At 57.3% G+C, this 23,344-nt stretch overlaps 1 protein-coding gene across 3 annotated transcripts in view; it reads left to right on the forward strand.

Annotated features, from left to right (window-relative positions):
- The first annotated feature begins 21,554 nt into the window (after positions 1-21,554).
- Positions 21,555-23,344, forward strand: part of TFEB (transcription factor EB) — a 29,541-nt gene continuing 27,751 nt past the window's right edge. For 2 of the 3 annotated variants that reach the window (XM_006148585.3, XM_027771914.1), the window contains exon 1: positions 21,555-21,772. The gene's annotated coding sequence lies outside the window, so the exon portion shown is untranslated. Of the gene's footprint in view, positions 21,773-23,195; positions 23,309-23,344 lie in introns of those variants that run through there. The other variant, XM_027771913.1, reaches the window with a different exon arrangement.

Genomic DNA, 23,344 nt, shown 5'->3' on the forward strand with positions numbered 1-23,344 from the left:
GCCCCTTGCTTTACGGAAGTGAAGCTATTAGAAGACTCATCCCCTCATTTTCCTTTCCTGTCCCATGCAGGGTGAACATGAGGGGGTCTTCAAATAGTTCCCAGAAATGCACATTTTAAATGACTGTGCATGGCCAGCCCATGGCCTGGTGACTCAGACAGCTGGATCCCCTGTGACTGGCCACGTGATTAAACCCAGAAGCTTGAAAAAACATGCTGGGTACATGTCTGTGTGTGCCTAAATCCAGAAAGGAGGGAGAGATGGAGGAGAAGGGACTGTGGTGTGACCGTGAGAGGCGCTGTCTCACTTTCCCTCTCTGTCTCTCTCTGAGAAGCGCGCGGGCCCTCTGGCAAATTAAAACAAAACAAAACCTTTCGATGGTTTCTTTTTGCACCAAAGTCAACTTGTACTTGAATTCCATTTTCCATGAACTTTTTGAAGTCCCCGCATATCTGATCACTGTCTGAATTGAATTTCTTGTTAATGGTAAAAATGATAACACACACAAAAAGAAGTTGTTCCTTCTTTCCTCACCCAGACTGGAGATGTTGAGGGGGAGGGTGCAAGGAGGGCTCTGCTGGAGGTGGGGATAGCTCCATCTCCCAGAGCCTGCGGCCCTGTCCCTGGAGCGTGAGGTGGGGTTGCCCTTGGAGAGTGGAGGGTGTTGGCTGGAGCCTGGTAGGAGGTGAGGAGAGGTTTACCAAGGACATAACCCCATCCCAAGTGGAAGAGGGTCTGGTGGTGCATGCTCAGTAAACCTTTGTGGGGTGAGTGAGTGGGCGTGAATCGAGCTCCCATCATATGTTCAGAAATAAGGATACAGAAAGCTTCACCCACAGGCTAGACCCTGCAGGTGCAGCACAGGTACGCTGTCCATAGCCCGACGAGGTCCTGAGTTCTCTGCCTCTGCCCTGCTTCCCCCCACGGTGAGCTGGGCCCAGCCACTCCTTGGCCTGGTGCTGTTCCTCCCCTGCCAACACCTCCTCTCCCAGTCCATCCAGTGGGTCCGTGGGGTGGAGCTCTGGTTTGTGCTCTCCTGTTTGCCAAGGAAAGTCACAGCCTGTCCTCTGCCTTGTTTATAGTTGGTTTGGGGACAGCACCTGCCCCAGCCCCCCGCAGTCCCTGAGGGGTGTGGAGTGGCCAGGAGGTGACATACTATATGGTCTACCCTGGCTGCCTCGTCTCCTGGCTCTAGCCACGTGCACTCTTGGCCCCCCTGCCAGGGCAGTGCTGGCTGGCTGTGCTCGGAGACAGGTGGCTCCGTGGGGCTGGGGCCCTACGTTGTTGAGAGGAGGAGACTGAGGCCCAGGGACCCAGCAGGTGTGCGTGGAGCTCCTCGGGCACTGCACACCACTGTGCTGACCACACAGGGTGGGAACCAGGACGCGGCTCCTCCACACTGAGCTCGGGGCCGTGCCAGAGCACCTCGGTAGCCGCAGAGGACAGAGAAAGGCAGGGCCATAGCATCAGGGAGAAAACCAACGTGCGCGCGGTGACGCCGGGCCCCTTGCTCCTAAGAGCGCGCCCTTGGGGCTCCAGCAGCCCTGAGACGTCTGGCTCCGTGTGATCCCTACTCTCCGGACCCCAGGAAGAGCAGCCTTGCACCCTGGGTCCTCTCAGCAGGGGGCGGGTGGAGGTCCCAGGGATGGAACTGTGGGCCAGCAGTCTTCCTTTCTGGACAGATCTTTCCTCTTAGGAGGACTGTGGGCTGCTGAGAATGAGGGGAGGTCCCCGAGGTCCCCCCACCCCCACCACTTGGGAGCCCCGGGCCCACCTGGGGATGTGGTGCTAAGTCAGGCCCAACAAGTCTGGACCTACCTGTTGCTAAACCTCCAGGACTTGGGCCTGGAACCTGGCACAGTGTATCCGCACCTCCACTCCAACCCCCCTTTCTTCTCCCTCTTTCTACTCCCCCGACCCCCGACCCTCCATTTCGGCCCACAGATGGTGGAACATCACCCTCCATGTGTGTACCTCTGTCTCTCTCCTGCCCGCTGTCCCCATTTCTCCCCATTCTCTGCCTGTCTCTCTCCTCCTTTTGGTGGGTTCAGAGAGTGGCTAGGGCCCCACTGTGAGCCTCCAAGTCCCGCCGTCGGGGGCCCAGAGGGGCGGCCCAGGGCAGGTACCTGGCCTGAGGCAGTGCCTTGGCCAGGAAGGTATATGGAGGCCGGGGGCATCCTGGGCTGTGGGAGATGAAGGGAGGCCAGCTCCTGTGGGCTGAGAGGTCGCCTGGGCCAGCTGGGGGCTGAGGAGCCTGCATAGACAGCCCCTGGCATCAGCAGGTGCTTAGACCTGTGAGTAATTATAGGTTCTCATCCGTCCGGGGTCCCAGTTAGTCTTTTGTTGTCGGTATTATAGGATGTGTGCACTCACCAGAGAGACAGAGAGAAATGGAGAGAGAAAGTGAGAAATCCCCCCCGGGGGGTTGATTAATTGCCACGCTGCAGTCCTCTCTCCTCCATTCTCTTCTTGGGAGACTGAGCACACACACACATACACATATGCCCAGTGTGAGTTTCAAGCCACTGGGTCTGGGACTGAAACAGTGGCCAGCCATGTGGGAGTCCAGAGCCTTAACCACTGTACCACTTTCTGGCTCCTGATGAACGTTTTTCAAAGCCAGATGTGGGAAGGCAATATTAGAACTCCTATTTCTATGTTTAGATATCATCCTTTTCTCCCTCTTTTGTTTTTTTTTTAATGGAATTATTTACTTAATTTTATTAGTTTTTGTTATTATTTTTTAATTTGCTATAGGCACGTAGGCTCACCAGCGACAGAGAGAGAGAGAGCGTGCGCGAGAGAATAAACCACCAGGTCCAAGACGTGACCAGTGTTGGCCATGTGGGAGTCCACCACTTTAGCCACCATGCCACCTGCTGGCCCTCTCCCTTTTTTATTGTAAAATACAGCATAATTGCCGAAAAGAGCTTAAGCATACTTGTATGATATAGTGAGTAATTCTAGAACCGAACCCTCAGGTCACAGGTGAAGAAGCAGAATGTAGCTAGCACTCCGGAATCAGCTCTGCGTCTGCCCTCACCCCGGGGAACCACTGTCAGTCCTTCACCCTAACAGCTCCTTGCCTCCCTTTCTCATGTGACCTCCTCTCTCTACAGTACCTGCCAATGGAGGGTAGTTTGGCTTGAATCGAATACAGATAGAGTAACACCCGGGCGTTCTTTTACACCAGGTTCTCCCTCAGCAGAGTTTGGTGCGAGTCCTGCCGTGCACAGCTGTGGTAGATTCGTTTCTTGTCATTGCTGTGTGGTACCATCCTGCTCCTGGCCGTTGGGGTTGCTTTCCTTTTCTGTCTGCTATGAACAGTGCTGTAGGACTATCCTGAGAGGTGTCCCGAGTCTGGTGCTTACGTTTCTCCAGAGTGTGTGCGGCCCGAAGGGACCTGCTCTACAAGGGACACTTGGCCGTCAGTAACTGTTTTGCTAAGCAGTTGTACCGATGTACTCACAAGAGATGCACAGAGCTCCTGTGGCCCGAGGTCTTGCCAGCACTCGGCATTGACAGGCGGTTGAACGCCTGCATGGGTGTGTAACAGTATCTCGTCATGGCTGCAATTTTCAGCCCATTCTCATCTTGTCCTTCTTGTTTTAGTTTGCTATAGGGTGAGTGTGCTCACCAGAAAGAGCACTCTGTGGGAGGATGGCCATGCCACGACCCTTCTCCTCCATCCTCCTCTCAGGATTTTAGGCACCACACACACACACACACACACACACATCCCAGGTGAGGTTTTTTTCAAGCCACTGGGTCTGGGACTTGAACTGCAAAGTCAGCCATGTGAGATCCAGCTGCTTTTAACCAGCATGCCACCTGGTTGGCCCTCATCCTTGTCTGTTATATATATATATATATTTTTTTTTTTTAGAGAGGTTTTTGCTATAGGGCACATGCACTCTCCAGAAAGAGAGAGGCAGAGAGACAGAAAGCGAGAAATCACCCCCCAGGGGAAATGAACAATCAGCAATCCCTTCTCCTCCATTCTCCTCTCTGGATCTTGGGTACACACGCACACGCACCCGGCATGAGTTTAAGCCACTGGGTCCAGGACTCGAACCATAGTCGCTTACGTGGGAGTCCAGCGACATAGCCATTACGCCATCTGCTGGTCCCATTATAGATCTATTTTTGTGTGCTTGTTCACATACATACTATTGTCATACATTGGTATCTATAAGTGAGTTAATGAGGAAAGAGTCATACTGATGTACTGAGGATGCTGAGAGTTATTTTACCAGCAGGAGTGTTTGAGCCAAATAGTTGAAGGACCACCGTCATGTTGAGTGCTGGGAATGGGGGTGGTGCGTAGTGTGGGACTGGGAAGGTGCTATCCGGTCTTGGGAGATCGCCAAGCGGCCGTGCCTGTCAGTGGGGCAGCCTCTTTCTAAAGGGCACTGAGCCCACAGAGTACCACAGAGTGCCCGCCACCTTCTGGGCCCTCCTGCCTGGCACGTTGGGCAGGGGAGAAGGAGAGACTCCAGGCTAGAGCCCTCAGCAGATGCACCCTTCAATTTAAAATTGGCAAGTGCGTGTCTTATTTGTTTTTAATTAAAAATAAAAAAATTTTATTTTTTATTATTACTGTCCTTTAATTTGCTATAGGGCAGATGTGCTCACCAGAGAGAGACAGAGAGAGAAAGAAAGCAAGCTGCCAGGACCAGGTCTTGAACCACGGTCGGCCATGTGGGAGTTCAGCACCTCAACCACCATGCCACCTGCCAGCCATAGTGCATGTCTTCTAAGTGCTCTAAGGCAGTAGTTTTCAACTGTTGATGATTTTGTCCCCCCAGGGGACATGTGGCTATGCCTGATGGCATTGGCCAGGGATACACTAACCATCGTAGAAAGCACAGGGTAGCCCCACGACAGGGAAACGATCTGGCCCCGAGTGTTGGTGGTGTAGAGGTCGAGAACCCTGACTGAGGAGAGGAACGAGGAAGCAGGTCGCTATACACTGGCTGCAAGGCCTCAGGGAAGCTGCTTAAATGCTTCGTGCCTGGGTCTTCTCGTCTGAAACACAGGGGTAGTGAGGGCCACCGCTTCTGCCTTCGTGGGCGGCTGTTGGGGCGGGGAGAGGGTGGGCGCACAGGCATCTGGGGAAGTGTTCCTGCAAAGGGGCCTTGTGAGCCTCGCGCTCTGGGGAGGCAGAACTGCCCGCGCGCCCGTCTTTCTCGTCTTTCTCGACTGTGTGCCCTGTCCACTGAGCGAAGGTGTCGGGGACCCCTGGAAGCCTTGGCCCAGTTCCTGATGCTCCAAGCCCATGGAGGAGCTGTCCAGAGGGCCCCAGCCTTTTGATGAGAGCTGCAGAAACAAGGGGCTCCTTGGGCACACTGGGGCCCAGGCCAAACCCTTTCTGACTTTGTCCTTCTGTGGATGGGAGTCCAAGGTTGTGGGACGATAAGAGGTGTTTATCATCTTCCTTATCTGAGGCCCCATGGCAGGTCCGGGGCACAAGGGGTGGGAGCCAGAGGTCATCTCTGGGGGCTCTGCGCACCCAGGCCAGGTCCTACTCACCCTTCGTTCCATCCAGAGTTTGCAGCCCGAGGAGGGCCCAGAGAGGGCCCAGGGTTGGGCCAGAGCCGAGCCGGTCCTCGCCGGGCCTCTCCGGCCTCCCGGTCTCAGGCTTGCCTGACTTTGTTGGCATCTCTGGCCTTCTCGGGGAGCCAGGGCCTGCCCACGCTTCTCTCTCCTGCACTCTGCCTTCTTGACACACACGCTCATGGAAGGGTGGGAAGGACCAGGAACCCGCCCTGAGGTGCAGATGACTGATAAGTGCGGTGCCGCCTGCGTTCCGACAAGGGGCATCTTCCTATCAAAGATGGGGATTCCTTCCCCACAAGAAGCACTGCATGCTTCTTGGACATTTGAAATCTCTGTGCAACGTCTCTGGCAGGCTGTTAGAGAGATCCGCTGCGGCGAGGAAGTGCTGCTGTGTGTGGTGAGGACAGGTGTCTGTGAGTGAGAAACGTGGGCTTCTCGGGACCCCCAGAGCAGCGCAGCACTACTCTTGGTCTTGGGGTCCATTTGAAGGTGGGCTGTAACGCAGCTGTGGGCTGGGTGTTCAGGGACGGGGGCAGCCCAGGGCCTTGGTGGCTGGTGTGTGCTCAGGCAGGAAGGGGCTGAACTGCAGGGCTTCTGACTGAAAGGGCCCCTGTCTCTGGAGGTGGCTGGGAGGAGACACGCGATAGGGTTAGGCCACGCTGGGCCTCGTGGGATTCTGGTGCAGTAAAATTCCTGCCCCATGTGTCTCTTGACGTAGTCCCTGGGGCCAGGCGGAGGTAGGTGGCATGGCCACGGGAGGCTCACTGTGTGTGTGGAGCCCCTGCAGGTGGCCTGGAGCTGGTGGCCAGAGACTGCATTGGGTAGGTGGTGGTTGTGCGAGAGGCCTTCTGGGCGCGCAGTTCCTTCTGCACTGAGTAATCCTCGGCCGCACTCGTGGCTCCCAGGGGATTGTGCAACTTCCTCTCAGGCTGAAGTGTGGGGGGTGGGTGAGAAAGCACGGCGGGCAGCGGAAGGCGGGGTGGGAAGGGGGATGAGGAAACTGGGGCCGGCGGTGCTAGGGATGGCGGGCCCTGGAGAAGCAGAGCATTCCAGGGGCCTCCTTCCAGGGACAGCCCTGTCCCAGGCATGAGGGTGTGTGTGTGCACATGCACATAGATGCACACATGTGTGGGTACATGCACATGTTTGCACATACGTGTGGGGCGTCTTAGGGAGGTGGGGGAGTGGGGATGAGACTTCTAGGCTGCGCTGGCATTGGGAGGGCTTTTGAGCAGGGGTAGGGGGATGCCCTGGGCATGACCAGGGCTGAGAGCATTCAGGGGAGAATAGGGCAGCTGGCGGCTCAGAGGGAGGGAGGAGTGTGGGACGGAGGGAAGTGTGGCCAGAGTCGTGCCTCAGTTTCTCATCTCCCAGGCTTGTGAGGAGTTCCTGGGGAGAAGGTCACGTGCATGACGTGTGTAGCATGTAGCACGACACCAGCCAGGCCATCCTGTTTGCATCGGGGACAGGAAGTGCACACCCCGCATCTGCCTGGTTGGAGTTCTGACCCTGCCATTTGCAGCTTCGTGATCCTGGAAGGTCACATACCCTCTGCATCAGTTTCCTGAACCATGAAATAAAGATGGCAGTCGTAGTGTCCACCTCATGGGTTCGTTCGGAGGATTCAAAGACGTGGCTCCTGCGAAGGGCTCAGAACAGACCACAGCACCCGTCAGGAAGCAGGGCCCTCGGCCACCACTGCACCTGTCCACGGCGTGCTGTGTGCCGAAACCTCCTGGGGCTCAGGGTGGACGCTTCTGTCTTTAAAGTAGCTATAGGGCACATGCACTCATTAGAGAGCAAGAGACAGAGAGGGAAAGAAATAAGACCCCCCCTGGGGGAGTGGCCACACTGCATTCTCTTCTCCATTCTGCTCTCGGGATTTGGGGCATGCACACACAGGTACACACACTTGGTGTGTTTTTCAAGCTGCCGGGTCTGGGACTCAAACCACGCTGTCAGCCATGTGGGACCCAGCCGCCTTCAGCACCACTCACTGGCTGGCCCCACGGTGACTGTTTTAGTGGTGGGAATCTGAGCTGGGATGGAGTAGTGAGGAGAGCTCGTAGTTACTAGGCCTGCCTTGTGGCAGGCCTTGTGTGCTCAGTGCTTTGTCAGCACCTCAGTCCCTCACAGTCACCCTGTGAGGTGGACACTCTTACCAGCCCATTTTACAGAGGGGAACATGGAGGCCAAGAGGGTTCGAGTGACTTGCCCCAGGGCAGTGGTGTCGGTGAGGAGAGACGGCAGATGGCCCACTCAGCTCTCAGGGAAACCCCCACCCACACTACCACACTCTGGGTTCAGCCGGAGGTGTATGAGTGGGTGGGGAGGAGGCCCAGAGCCTGCAGGAGGGTGGGAAGGCTGGCCTTCCAGGGCTCTGTCCCACCTCCAGTCAACCCACCTGCAGGTGCAAACAATTGTTACTGTGAGGAACGACTTATTAGTAGGTGGGGTTAGAGTGGACCCTGTAGAACATGAGATTCCTGCCAGGGGGTGTGCTTAAGACAGGGCATCAAAGATGGGGGAAAGAAAAGCAAAACATATAGGAAACAAGAAATGGAAAATTATTGGGGGCCAGCGGGTGGCGTGGTGGTTAAAGAGCTGGTCACTCCCACATGGCCAACCACGGTTCAAGTCTCAGACCTGGTGGCTTGCTTTCTCACTTTCCCTCTGTCTCCCTCTGTCTCTCTCTGTGTCTCTCTCTGGTCAAATGAAAATAAATAAATAAATGAATAAATAAATAAATAATTCTTAAAAAAAAAAAAGAAATGGGAAATTATTTGTCGACAATAGCATGTATGTTGATACCTGCTTGATTGAGCCAATATACAGTGTACTCTGGATGGAAAATCTCATTTTGTATGCTGTAATGAGGTACAGTGAATGAATGTAAATAAATAAATTTAAATTTAAAAAATATGAAGATAGGGAAGAATAGGGCCAGCAGGGTGGCCTGGAAGTTAAGGCACTGGATCCCACATGGCCAGCATCTTGGATTGAGCCCTGAACCTGGCAACTTGAGAATCACATGTGTGCTTGTGTGCCCCCCCAAAATCCCAAGAGGGAACTGGTAGAGAGGGGACTGTGGTGTGGCCATCCCCCCTGGGAGGTGATTTCTCACTTTCCCTCTCTCTGGTGAGCACGCATGCCCTACAGAAAAAAAGAAAAAAGAAAAAGGGAACCAGCAGTTAGCGAAATGGCTATGTCGCTGGACTCCCACGTAGTCGACTGCGGTTCATGTCCTGGACCTGGTGGCTTAAAACTCACGCCGGGCGCGTGTGCGTGCGTGCCCAAGATCCCGAGAGGAGAATGGAGGAGAAGGGATTGCGGTGTGGCCATCCCCCCTGGGGGGTGATTTCTCGCTTTCTGTCTCTATGTCTCTCTGTCTGTCTGGCGAGCGCACGCGCCCTATAGTGAAAACCTCTCCAAAAAAAAAAGGCAGAGAGAGAGTAGAAAACTGCTCACCTGGTGAGCAGTGGTGATGAATATGGCTCCAGATTCAGATTCAGACCTGGCTCTGCATCCTGGCTGAGCCATTTATTATGTGACCTTGGGCCTTGGTTCCCTCACGTTTCAGAATGGGGGTACCAACAGTTCCTACCCCCTAGGTGATGGTAAAGAGGAGAGGAGAAAAACGTGTAGCACAGACCTGGCCCAGACTGGGGTGTCTGACAAATGACTGCCATCACTGGGCACCTGCTGGGGACAAGGACAGGGGCCAGGAGGGAGCTGGGCTACCCGGGTGTCCTTGCAGGGCTCTTCCTAATTGGATCAGGGCCCCTAATTGGCCCCTAACCTGGCTATGCAATCAGTTTAGAGGGTCTCCATGAACAGTTTTTGAAAAATGAAAAAGAAGAGAAAGCTAAGCATTGCACAATATTGCAAGCGTTGTCTTGTAGAATGCCTTGTTGTAGGTGTGTGTGTGTCCAGGGTCAACGAAAATACGCTTTTCTATGAGTCATGGTCAAAACCTTGGGGCAGCTGCCTTAGAGAGTCTCTCCTCCCGTACAGTGCTTTATGGAGCACCTACTGCGTTTACAAGACCCAGCCCAGCAGGCTGGGCCAGTGTCCGTCCTTGGCATGCTGAATGGTCTGGCTGGGGCCAGCTTCCAGTTCTTAGTCTGGGGTCAGCAGAGGCAGAGAGCAGGGCAAGCAGGGAGAGCTTCCTGGGCACCTGGGCACCTGCTGGGTGATGACGATGCGGTGGGGGGTTGACAGGAGACCATGTCTGGGTGAATGGGAGGGTGGGGGTCTAGAGGCAGGGCCAGGCCAGGCAGGAGGAGCCCCTGCAAGCTCAAGTGGAGGGTGAGGCAGGGACTGTCTGAGGCACTGGGTGAGGGCTCTGTCCATCCCCTCTGGTTAGGGTGGGCTAGGGTGGAGGACTCAGGTTTACTGCACCCCTCTCCCCAGCTTGCAGGATATGCAGTGACCATGGGTGAGACCTGGCCCTCTCAACTCAGCTCCCCTGAGCCTCCTGAGATTCCTCCTCCCTGGGCTACCCCAGATGGCTCTAGGCGCTGGTCCAGGACTTGGACCCTGCCCTGGCAAGTGCTTGGCCTAGTCAGGGCCTCAGTTTCCTCATCCGTAAATCAGGCATGCTGACCACAAGAAGCCAGTGTCCTGGGCGACCTGGTGGGTGAACAGCTGTGGGACACTGGAGAGCTGGGTGGGTTACTGTTGTCCTCATGAACGCTGGGCGGGCTGGGGAAGGTCATGAGACATCAGCTGGCTGGAGAACCCCTGCCTCCCCATCCCGTGACCCGGGGCAGTGGGAGGAGTGGGAGGAGACGCCTGTGACCCATGGCAGGCTGGGATATCCCCACTCAGCATGGAGGTGGCCTGACAGGGGCCTCAGAGAATGAGCGCCAACCTCCAACCTCCAGACCCCACCGTGTACTGAGCACCCTAGGAGCCCCAGCCTAGGATCCCGGCGGCCAGCTGGAGGGGCCGTATCCCAGGGCTGAGTGCAGGGGCCGCTCAAAACCCATGGGCAACCTGCCCAGCACTCAGCCCAGAGGCTCAGGGGTGAGCTCCCACAGCAGAATGGGGTGCTCAGTGATAGGTCACCTATACTGAGCACCTACTGTGTGCCAGGCACTGTGCTAAGCACTGTCTTCATTTGCAGATTTCACCTTCACAGTAACCTAATCCATGGGTCCTTTTATTATGCCCTTTTACAGATGAGGTTACCTAGGTAGCGAGTGGCAGAGCTGGGCAGAGGGCCTGAGTTCTGGGCCCACACTGCTGGCGTTCAGGGCTGGGCAGTCCCACTACTGGTTGCGGGTTGTTGGACAGTAACTGAATCTGTGACCGTTGGTGTCTTCCTCAGAGGGCGGTTGTGAGAATTACTGGAGGCGATGGCTGTAAGGGGCTTGGTACCCAGTCCGGGCCCAGTAAAGGGAACCACTTTGTCATCTCTCCTGTGCACTGCAAACACCTGCTGCGTGAGCCTGGGCCAGTCAGGTGACAGTGCTCCCTTCCTGGGGACGCCCTCCCTTTCCTGACCCCTCCCCTGGCTCCCAGCCTCAGAGGGTGTCCTAGTCCCCCTAGGCACTGCTGGGAGGTAGCCATGCCCAGCGTCGGCTCCTGGGAGGCACTCCGCAGTTGGCCATGGCAGTAAGGCTGCAACCCAGCCACGGGGCCGTTGGCAAGCCCGTCTCATGTTCCCAGCCTGAGTCTCCTCCTCTGTCTAAGGACAGTGACTGTCTGGCCTGTCTTCTGGAGTCATCGAGAAGTCCAGCTCGGATGCGGTATGCAGATTGCTCTCTTTACCTCCAGCCCATGCACAGGTGGCCCTGAGTCCAACGAGTCTCAGCATTTCTGGGGGCAGCAGAGGAGCCCTTGCTGTGAGACCCAGCAGGGCTAGGACCCCTCCGCTCCAATTGCCCCCGCATTTGCATCCGCCTTTTAGTACGTTGCTACCTGGTTCTGGTCTCAGTTCCCCGGTCAGAGCCCGTCAGGCCACTCGGGGAACCCACTGTCCTAGACATTGCCCTAGGTCCTGCTGGAGTTAGAGTTGGGAAAGAAAGTCAAGTGTCCGGGGGCCTCTGTACAGCTCTGCCTTGAGTAGGGAGGGCCTCCCCGCTCGGGTGCCCCCGCTCTCCAGGTAGGGTGCTGGCAACCTGGCTTGAGGCATGCCGTGTCTCCATCCACAGGGCCGTTGGGGCAGATGTAGCTAGGCCCTCTGCTGGCTGCAGGGGGCTGAGAGGGGCCAGGCTCAGGGAGGGGGAGGTGGTGCCTCCCTGGCAGAAAGTGTCCTCTCCCGAGGGCTGTGTGCCCAAGTTATTCTTAGCCCTGACTCATTACAGAGTCTATTTTTAGCCCTGTCTCTAAGCGTTGCCAACATCTGGCGCAGCCAGTACTGAGAGTGGTTGGTGTGTGGGGGAGTGTGGCAGGGGCGACCCCTTTGGGCATTGCTGGGGACCGAAGGCCTTGGCTGGAGAGCAGGGACAGCGTCTTCTGTTTCCTGCGGCGACGCGAAGCTGGGCACACAGCAGGCATCCTGTCCGTGCCTGTCACTGGTCACGCTCCCGCGATGCCACCCTTCTAGCTCCAGTTCCTGTAGGTGGGTGGTGGGATGGGCACCCCGGGGAGAGAAGGCTGAAGGTGCTCGTCAGATAGGCTTGCCATGGCCTGCCCTGCAGGGACCCGGGCGACCTCTGACCCCTGTAGAGAGGGGCCTTGGAAGAGGGAGGTGAGCCTCCAGCTAGGGCACCTGTGACAGCCATCACCAAAGGAGGAGCCAGCAGACACTCTCAGAAGGTGCCGGGGGCTGAGTCCGCTTCTGCTGCTTCCTAGCTGCGTGACCCTGGGCAGCTCCACAGCGTCTCTGTCTCGGTCTCCTCTTCTGTGAGGGATGGGGCCTAGTGTTGAAGGGTTGAGTCAGATGATGCGAGGCGGCCGAGTAGAAGGTGCGGGGGTCGGGGGGTGACGGTACTGGAGGCAGCAGTGCAGTCACCGTTTTTTTCTTTTCAGTTTTTTTGCCACAGAATGCATGCGCTCGCCAGAGAGGGACAAAGAGAAACAGTGAGAGGAAAAGGAAGAAAGCACCCCCTGGAGGGGTGGCCACGCCACAGTCCCTTCTCCTCCATTCCTGTCCTGGCATTTTGGACACACATGCACCTGTGCTCAGCGTGATTTTCAAGTCGCCGGGTCTGAGGCTTGAACTACAGTCAGTCATGTGTGAGTCCAGTGCCTTTAACTACCAGCCACCTGCTGGCCCGGTATGGTTACCATTAAGGAGAAGCTCTTATATGCCACCCTGTTGGAACGGGTTGGGTAAGAGGCTTCTTGGCTTTTCTCTGAGTTGAGGTGACGCTTGGGGTGGGCTCAGAGGGAGCGGTTGTATCATGGGGTGGTGATTTCTGCAGGGCTGCAGCCAGAGATCAGAGTGGTCTGCCACTCACAGATGGGGTGACCATGGCTGAGGCACTCAGCCTTTCTGAGCACCCGTTGCTCTGTGTACAAGACGCAGATTCTCATACCTAGGCCACAAGACACGAGGTACATGGAGCGCTTTGCCCTTTGCTGGTTCATGACAGGACCTGAATCCATGAGGTGTTTTTCCCCTTCCTGTCCCAGCAGTTGGAAAACGGAAATTTTGTTTTTCTTTTTAAGTTTTTGCCATAGACTACAGGTGCTCACCAGAGAGGAGAGAGACAGAGAGAGAGGAAGAATGAAAAATTGCCTCCAGGGGATGGCCATGCTGCAATCCCTTCTCCTCCATTTTTCTCTTGGGATTTTGGGTACACACACACACACACACACACACACACACACACACACGCCTGGAGTGATCCTTAAGCTAACCAGGTCTGGGACTCGAACTGTGGTTGAGCATGTGGGAATCCAGTCACCTTAACCACCATGTCACCTGCTGGCCTTGTGAGACTGCTAAGTTTGCTTTAAGGCACGTGAACTCACCAGAGAGACAGAGGCAGAGAGGGAACGTGAGAAAGCGCTCTGCAGGGGAGCGGCCATGACGCGGTCTCTATTCCTTTGGGATTCTGAGCATGCGCACATGTTTTTTAAGCTACCGGGTCTGGGACTTGAACCGCACAGTCGGCCTTGTGGGATCCAGCCTCGTTAACCTCCACACCACTTGCTGACCCCTCCGTGAGACTTTTCTGGGAGGAGGTGTTGCAGTGTCCCCCCCCCCTTTTTTTTTCAGTGTCCCCTTTTCAAGTGAGCACAGGGGTTCCATTGCCTTGGCCAGGGCTGTGGTTCTGGCTGTGTCTGAGCTGCACAACCCACCCACCTCACCTGCTGCCTTTGGGCTTCCATAACAGGAAGAGGCCTGAGAAAACTGTTCTCAGACTCCCCTTCAGAACTGGAAGGTACCCTGGGAGACCCCCAGATGGAAGCCAGGTGGTCTCTGCCACTACGGAGCTGCTTCATTATCCCGTCGTGCATAGCAATTGCTGAAAACAAGGTTCTGTTGCTAAAATCAGCCCTGGTCTATCTGGTGGGAGCCTCCTGGGCTCCCTGCCATCTGGGGTTCTGTACCCCCTGACTTGGGCTCTGGGAGGGGTGCCGACCCGTGTGCTTGGCTCTGGGGTGCTGTGGGTGCTGGGCTCCCTGGGACTGGGAGGGCACAGAGGGGGCTGCCTCCAGGGCCTCTCAGGGGAGAGAGGGGCCAGGCTGCTGCCCTGGGTGATGCTTGGAGCAGCACCCCCTCCTCTGTATCCTCGGGACTGTGAAGACCATAGTCGATTCAGGAAGCTGGGTCTCGCAGGAGGGGCTGGTACTGGATAGAAAGGCTGCATACCCAGGGCTGCCGTGTAGGAGCTGCTCGAGAAACAACTGGAAATGCGCGGATGAAATGCTCACAGAAAAGCCGCACCCCTGACCCCACAGCTCTCTCCTGCCTTCTGCCTCCCTTCCCTCCCTTCTCCCTCCTCCCCCTCCTTGCTGTGTCCAGCTGTGTCCTGGAAGCCCCAGGTTCCAGCTTCCCCTGCTCATAACCAAACAAAGACACGTCCCCAGTCTGAGTCTCAGTCTGTTCATCTGCAAAATGGGTGATGGGCTCAGCTTCAAAAGGGCCCTGCTGCTTCCCACAGCCTCTGATCTCAGGGTAGTGTTCTCTGACAATTTCTTGGAGCAGGAGGCGGGAAGGCGAAAGCTCCCCCTACACAAGTGTGTGTCACACGTGTACACACACACACACACACACACACAAAGGGCTCAGTGACGTAGCCCGGCCGGGAATGGTCCTCAAGCCGAGGCGCTCAAGATGGGGCGCTCTGTGGGCCTGCAGGATGCTTGGGCTGGGAGTGGGGCCTGTGGGTGTCAGGAATGGGTGCCCTTCAACTGTGTCCACTGTGCAGAGGGCACCATGTGACGTGTGTGTGACCTCCGGGGAGTGTCAGTGGCAGCGAACAGGGTCTGTGTCTGCGCCATTGTGACGGGTGTGAGGGAGTGTGCGTGCGTTGCTGGGGGGCTGGCCAGGGAGCAGGGCAGTTAGCTCCCAGCCCCACTTCCTGGGCTCTGAGGACAATGGAACACAAAGGAGGCAAAGGGGCCGGCTGTTCGGACCACAGGCTGAGGCAAGGTGGCCTTGTTACCCAGCAGCTGCCCAAGGTCTCCCCTCCCTTTTGCTTCAGACCCTGGTTCTCACTTAGGGGTGAGTGGCTGCCTTTACTGCAGTCTGACACCCCTCCAGGGGCATTCAGAGGGGTGGGCTTCCAGGCCTGCAGCTGTCATAGTCAGGGTCGGGACGAGCAAGGCAGCAGATGCCGAATCTGGAACCAGACAGTTCCCCAGCAGAGGGGCAGAGGGGCGGCCTGCAGTGGCCGGGCTGTCGGTACCCAGTCCCCAGCGGTGTGGCTTTCAGCTCGAGACCTGGCAGGGAGGGGCGAGGACAAGTTGGACCTGCCCACCGTCCACCCAGACACTCTGCTGCAGCCTCTGTGACTCATCCCCCCAGGGACTGAGCCAGCTCCTCTCCCGGGACGCCCCAGGGCCCTGGTGTGGGTCACAGGGCCAGAAATCTCGCGTGCCTCAGACAGCCTGTGCCGAGCGGGGTCTGCACCTGGGCAGAGAGGGAGGCCCCTGTGTGCGGCGGGCGCCCCAGCCAGGCTTCTCTGCACCTTTTCCTGGCACCACTAGCAGACATCACCTTCCCAACTGCGCAGGGTGGCTGCAGCCCCATTACGTAATGGGTCCCGATTGCCTCTCAAGTGAGCGCAGGCCAACAGGAGACTCAGGAGTCCCCAGTCCCCCGCTCCTGCCACCAGGACACGTTCCTGTGCCCCCCGCCGGGCTTGTGGAGGAGTGGGCGGTTCTTGCCCACCGGGACTGGGCTGTGCTGCCTGGGAGCGGGTGGGAAGGTCTCTCCAGGGAACGGGATTCCTGGCCTGCCCCCAGCTGCCGGCCTGCCCGCCCGCTCCAGGGTAAGGCCGCCCTTACCCGGCACACACACAGCCCCATTGTGTGCCCGGGCCCCACGCCTGCCGGGCCTGGCACCGGCTCTATCAATAGCAGCGGCTCCCTCAGCTCCTCAGCAGCCCTGCCAGGGCCTAGCCCTTGGGCCCCCAGGGAGGAGAAGGGAGGAGGGCTGGTGGTTAGGAGGAGGAGTCCTGGGTGAGGGTCTGGGAGCACTCGGAGCCTTGAAGAAGCCATCGACTGAGAGACAAGAGCAGGGAGATGGTCCCCATTCACAGACGAGGACGTCGTGGCATCCAGAGGCTTCCGTACCTTGCCCAAGGCCCACAGCCAGTAAGTGGCAGGCTGTGGTCGGAACCCAGGCGGCCTCGGGTCTGGAGCCTGTGCTGGGAGCCACTCATAGCGCCCCAGGGCAGGCAGGGCTCCTTCCATCCACAGCACAACTTTGTGAGGCGAGGCAGGCCTCTTTCTGAGAAGTAGATACCCAGCGTGGAAGAGCACCCTAGAGAAGGGTCTGGAGGCCTCGTGTGCTGATGAGAAGCCTGGGGGTACACTGGTGCTGGCGGCTGGGCAGGCAGAGCTGGCGGCAGGCTCCGTGCCTTAGTTTCCCTGCTCCTCCTGCACTGCCCATCCATGTGGGGATAGGAATGTAGAAGTGATGCGTGGCCAGGACTGGGGCTTGGAGACCTGCTGCTGAGCTCCAAGCTGGCCAGAAAGCCCCTCCACCCATCTAGACCCCAGGGGTCGGGTACAGGCCTCCGGATGCGCCCGTGCTGATTGTGGGGCCGTGCGGCCCTGCCTCCTCGGTTCCCAGCCCAAAGGGGCCTCTGAGCCGGCGAGCCTGCCACAGGGCAGGGTGGTTCTAAGCTGGAAGGGTCCCGCCTCTGCCTAGTGCCTGAGCCTCTGGGCCAAGGTGAGGGTGCCTAGACATGGCACGTGTGCCCCTTCTCTTCCCAGGCTGGACCTACCCACTTCAGAAACCCCAGCTCCCTGGGCTGGGAAGAGCTGAAGGCGCCTCTCTTCTCCCCGGGCACCTTCATGGCTCCCTTGTCCACCCCAGACTTGAGGCCTGGCTTCCTCCTTCAGTGCCATGTCAGCCCTCTTAGCAAAGGGACAGGGCATTCTGCAGTGACCACAAGATTAGGAAATGCCAGGGCCGGGCCAAGGTGGGGAAGGGGACACTGAGGCAGGCTCCCTTTGCACCCCGCCCTGGAGCCTGGCCTCCGTCTCCACTGTGTGAGGGCTCGACATCCTCCCTCTGTCCACCCCCACCAGGCAGCCAGCTCATCACCGGAGCCCAGAAGGGGCTGGACATGGCAGAGACCAGAGGGGTGTGGTTATGGCTGAGATCGGGAGGCCAGGTGGGAGATGCTGAGGAAGTGTAGACCCTCAGGCAGCTCACGTGCCAGCTCTGCACCCCAGCTTCTCATGGAAACGAGCACGCGCTATCTCATCCCTCCCGGTGCTGCTGGGACGTCGGATGGACTAATTTGTGATAACGCCCTCGGACACCATTCCCGACAGGAGGTTACATGCTCTCTGCAGGCCTTACCAGTAGTGGTTAGAGGGCAAGAGTCATCGTAGTCGCAGAAGTACAATAGGGGCCAGCAGGTGGTGTGGTAGTTAAGGTGCTGGACTCTCACACGGCCTTCTGAGGTTCGAGTCCTGCACCTGTGAGCTTGAAAATCACCCTGGGTGCTAATGCGTGTGTACCGAAAATCCCAGGAGGAGAATAGAAGAGAAGGGGTCGGGCATGGCCATCGCCCCGGTGGGGTGATTTCTCACTTACCCTCTCACTGTCTCTCTCTAGTGAATGCACATGCCCTATGGCAAAAACCTTAAAAACAAAAAGCAAAACAAAAACAAGAAGTATGAACCACAAAATCAGGTCATGTTTTTTTCCAGACTAGAGATTGAAGATCATAGGGAGGGACTGTCTTATTCAGTCCTATATTCCTATGTCAGGCACAGAGACTGGCTTGGAGTAGATTGAGTGGTTGTTCTTGAACTGCGATCAAAGGAAGGGTGAAGTCCGGGTAGCCTGCTTGGAGGAAGTGCTGCAGCGGGGCTTCTAGAGATGAGGAGGGGTTAGAAAATCTGTGGGAGAGACATTGGCAGGGGAGTGAGGGGAACATCTACAGTCCCAGATAGGGTTGGGGTAAGAGATGGAGGAGGCCCCCTTGGTCATGCCCAGGGCTTATTTAACTCCCACCTACAGCATTTGGATTTACCTGGTAGGCAGTGGGGAACTATTAGGGTTAATAGAGCAGGGGAATAAGCTTTCTTTGTTGCTCAGTTTATTTTGTGTCTACTCCCTTGTTCTCTCAAGGCTATTTCTATTTTATTTTTTTAAAGAATTATTTACTTGATTGTTATTTTTATTATTTTTTAAATTTGACCAGAGAGAGAGACACACACAGAAAGGGAAAGTGAGAGAGCAAGCCACCAGGTCCAGGACTCAAACCTCAGTTGGCCATGTGGAAGTCCAAGATATGGACTTAACCACTACACCACCTGCTGGTCCCTCAAGGCTATTTTCTTTCTCCACACTTCCCCAAACAATAAATCCTTCTCTCTGCTCTTCAGCCTCTTCCTTCCTGTCCCTGTCCTAAATACTCTCACTCTGCTCCCGCTGTCCTCTCCCCAGCCCTTCTGGCCTTTTCTCCCTGCCCTGCTTTTGTCTGGCTTTGCCTTCCTCCCCTTGGACCCTGCCCACCTTCCTTGGGGTAGGACTTGGGTGGAGTTGGACTTGAGTGAACCACGGTGCGGGAATAGGTATGATGGTGACTGAGTCGCGGGGACCCCTCTGTTCTGATGTCGAGCCCGATCCCTTCTCCAGTAGTGAGACTGAGCCTCATTAGGAGTAGCTTACTTGCATTTGTCATCTTGATAAATAAAAATACAGATTTATGTAACAGATAACTTAGGGAGTGAAGGGATCTTGTTTTCGTGTTTGTAAATTTAGCAGAAAGGGATGTTGAACCAGTGGGACCCAGGCTGCAGATAACTACTGTGTCTCTTCTGTCTCCTTTCCAACTCCATCCATTTAGCTGTGCATGTATATCTCCATTCTTCCATCTAGTATAGTCATCTGTCCATCTATGCATGCATCCATTATATCTGTCTGTTCATCTACCCACCTATCCATCCATCTTTCCTTCTATCCACCATTAAGTCCATCATCCATCGACTTGTAATATCCATCCATCCATCCATCCATCCTCCCATCCATTATATCTGTCCATCCATCCATCCATTCATCTTTTCTATCCTTCATCCATTAGATCCATGCACTCATTAAATACTGTTGAGCACCTATCCTGTGCCAGGAATGACGTTAGATACTTGACACTCCAAGATGGACAGTATCCTCAGTTTGCACATGAAGGGACTGAGATGCTATGCAGCTAAGCTGGTGAAGTGTCACAGTGAGTAAATGACAGCTCTGGAATTCCACTTTACCTGCTCCCAAACCTATGCTCCTAGCATTGAATCAGGGGGCCTCCCTTGGTGTGTCCCCAGTGCCTAGTACTGAAGGTGGAGCACAAAAGCTGGTTACCAAATGGATGGACGTGCCAAGGTTCTAGAGCCTAGCGTAGGAGCAGCCTGGGGGTGGAAGGCCTGCAGGACTTCCAATCCTCTTGGCATTTGCCACCAGGAACCTCATGTCGCTCACTCCCTTCAGTGTGAGGTTTCTTCTCCCCACGTGCAGCCCTGGCAAGCCCTCGTGCCTTCTCTCTTCTCAGCCCCACTTCTGAGGGCAATCTTGTGTTCCCACAGGTGGGAACGTTCCAGGTACACATTCGGCCAGTCTCCCCCAGGGGTCCTACACACCTGCCTCAGTTTCCCCTCAAGCTGGGTCTCCTCCTATTTCCCTGGCCCTTTTATTGGCTTTTCTTTCTACACTTTAGAGCCAGCTGCCCGAGTTCAGGTTGAATCTGCCTCAGCAGGCCCCACTGGCTGGAAGAGGATGTGAATGCGAGTGATTGACGTGGGCGGTTCCTCCAGGGAACACCCCAGTGGAGCTCTTGTGAGACAGGGGAGGGAAGGAAGCCAATCAATTCATGTTAGGGGGCAGATGATGGCTGTGGCATCCCAGGCTCGACCCCACTGGGGGCCTCTTGGAACATGCTTTGGAGTTACCCAGCGCAGGGATGGGGGTCTCGAGTTAGGGGCTGCTGTGAGGGCAGGGCGCGGGCTCCATCGGCCCTAGGACAGAGGCAGGTGCTGGCCACTGGGCGTGTTCAGGTGGGCAGGCTGCCAAGTCGCCCAGCCCAGGCTGGTGGTCTGCCAAGCCCTTTCCCACAGCCCCGTTCCTGTCTATGTCTAAGAGGCTGCCCCAGCAGACTCTTCCCCTGGGGCCAGTCACTGCTATCACATTCCCTGTGTTGACAGACGCTTAAGGAACACCCACCAGGTGCCGTGGGCAAAAAGAGGAAACCATCAGGGTCCCTCTTGATGCTTACAGTGGACGAAAGGGACCCTGCGTGAACGAGGTCCTTGTCGCACCCCAGGTACTGGCCAGCCCACCTCTGGCCTCCTCCAAGGCGAGTGCAGCCTGCATGCCAGTCCCTCCCAGAGGGAGGCCGGAGTGGGCCTGAGTCTTGGGTCTCCAGTCCCCTCGCAGCCCTAGTCCTGAGACGGACTGCCGAGGCTCTTCTGGCTTCCCTTTCCGTTCTCTCACTGCCCCTGCCTCTCCACGGCCCATGGCTGCCACGTGGCTGTCTTTTAGTCAGTCAGGAACTCAAACTTCTAGTGCCCTTCCTCTGTCTATTGGGGACAAGGGCTGCAATTCACGGGCAACGTGAGGATTGTGCATGAAGGGCCGCCCCTTGTCCCTGCTGCTCTGGACTCCGCCTCTCCCACTCCTAGCCTCCCAGCCTCGCCCTACAGTTCTCCTGCCTCATGGGCCTAGGGATTGGGAAGAGTCGAAAGAGGGAAGTGGTGTGTAGGTGAGGCCTCCTGCTGTGGGGGCTGAGACACGGATGGGGCAGGGGCAGGGGCTGGGCCTAGCTCCCGTGCTGGGCCTCCGGAGGGCTGGCCACACTGCAGTCCCTTTGACTCATCCCTTCAGCTGCCGCAGCCTTTCCTCCTGATGTTTTCACTTCCAAATCAGGTCTGGCGGCAGGGCCAGAGCGTGTCTGCCTGGCGCAGTGTCTCCGTTAGCTCTGACGCTCTCCACCCACTTACAGGAGTGTCCGTTTTCCCAGCCCACTTGGATAGAAAGGTGGCTGGGCCAGCTGGTGGCGTGGTGGTTAAGGCGGCTGGATCCCACAGGGCTGACTGTTCGAGTCCTGGACCCTGCAACTTGAGAAACATGTCAGGTGTGTGTGTGTGTGTGTGTGTGCATGTGCGTGTGTGCGTGTGTGCCCAAAATCTCCAGAGGAGAATGGAGAAGGTGTTACGGTGCCGCTCTCTCCCCTGCAGGGTTCTTTCTCTCTCTCTCTCCGGTGAGTGTACAAGTACCCTGTACCAAAAATTAAAAACAAAACAAAACGAGGTGTCTGTACTTACTCAGGGCAGGTGTGCTGGCGTGTGCGGGGAGGAGGGGCACGGAGAGGGTGTGGAAGGAGTGGGAGGGGGGTTGTGGCAAGGCCTCCGCTTCTGGTCTCTGCGTTGCACTCAAGCATCTTTGGACCAGGGAGGTGGCGTGAGGCAGCTGCCCGTCTCTCCCCTCTGGGGGAAGGAGCAGCTCCCAGCCTTGGAGCGGGAAGCAGAAGGGCAGGAGACCAGATGGAAGGGAGGCCATTAAAGGGGGAGAGCAGAGACACCAAAGCTCTCCCCGGCACACCCCAAGCCCAGGCGCTGGCTGCGTCCCCCTGTCCTGGTAAGGGGAAGCGTTCCTGCATATCTAAGGGCAGAAGACCTGGACGGAGGTGCCTGCTTCTCTCACGCGGGTGCAAGCGGAGGGGGAAGGAGTGCCAGGGCAAAGGGGACAGAGGCGGCTGCTCCCTGGCCCCTGTGGGGTGTGGGGATGTGCTACAGGAGGCCGGGGCAGGGGTCGGGGGCCGGCTTTCAGGGCAGGTCTCCTCTGGCTTCCGCAATGGAGACGGGGTGGGACGCCGGCCCAGGTGTACAGGGTGTGCCGGGCGGGGCAGGAGCCTGGTTCTGCCATCACTGCGGAGCCCTGGGGTGGGCAAGGGAGGCCCCTGGACCTGTGCCCCTGTCGGCTCTCCCAGAAGCTCAGCTCTTGGGCACTGCCGGAGAGGCCAGTGGGGCAGGTGCAGGCAGTGAGGGAGAGCGGCCCTCGGCCTGCCCTCGGCCACCTGAACTGCCTGTGGCTGTCCGGTGGCCTCCGCGCTGGCGGCCTGTCCTGCCCCCGCCGGCGTGAGTCAGAGCGAAAGCAGAAGCTGCCAGACGTTGCGCAGGGTGAAGCGAGGCAGAACCAACTGTGCTATTTTGGAACCTGGTTAATTCCCCACCCGCCACTGCCCCCCTTCTCTCAGGGCTCCCCCCACCCGGCTCTGGTTCTTCGGCTTCCTCATGGGTACAGTTGGGGCAGGACTTGATTTCCCCTGGTCTGTGTGTGGAGGGGTGCTGAAAGCACGTCCCCTTTCAAGACCCTCTCCCGGTCAAGAGGTGCTTCTCAGGGAACAGCGTCTGGGGGTGGCTAGAGGGCAGAGCACCCCCTTCCCATGGGAGCTCACGGTGGCCCTGGTAAGATGATGGTTGCTGGCTTCCCGCACTGCCCTACTGGCGCCAGCACCCCACCCACCCCTGCCCATCTTCGGCCACTCTGGGGCCAGCTGTCAGCGGCCCTCCCAGGGGTGTGAGCTGACAAGAGCTTCAGGTGGGAGCCTCTCCTGGCAGTGAGTCTCACAGGGTTGGGAGGGATTTCCGGACCCAGAGCGGAGATATTTTGGGCTGAGGGCCTTTCCAGCCCCGTGAAATCACACACCCTGCAGCAGCCCCAGCTGACCCCCTACTCAGTGGTTCTTCCTTGGGCATCCTTGGCCTGCTTGGGGTTCCGGCCCCACATCTTCAGATTTTTTGGAGCCTGCGTGGGTGTTGGGGCCTCTGCAGCCCAGCCCGTGGTGGTGGAGGTCAGTGGGGCATGCATTCCCAGCTGGGGGTGGGGATATGAAGGGAGAGAGCTGTCACCTGTCTGTGGCCAGGGAGGAGAAGGGTCCCGCCCCTCCTGAAGCTGTGTGTCTGGGGAGAGGGTGGGCTTGCCATTGGTCGGCATGTGCGTGGGAGGCGGGCTCAGCCTCTGCTGGGTGTGGCTGCTCTTGGTGGGCCTTGTGGTCGGAGTGTCACTGTGCTGTTTACCCCCCAGCAACGTGGGGTGCTGGGTGTTCGTGCGCTGGGGGAGGGGGTCAGCAGGCAGGTGACCAGTTGAAATCTGGGTTTGTGCCAGCCTCAGGTGAGCAGGACTTGGGCTTCTCATTGCTCAGACAGA

This window comes from Tupaia chinensis, unplaced genomic scaffold (assembly GCF_000334495.1).
Source record: "Tupaia chinensis unplaced genomic scaffold, TupChi_1.0 Scaffold000238_1, whole genome shotgun sequence".
In the NCBI taxonomy this organism is placed as follows: Eukaryota; Metazoa; Chordata; class Mammalia; order Scandentia; family Tupaiidae; genus Tupaia; species Tupaia belangeri.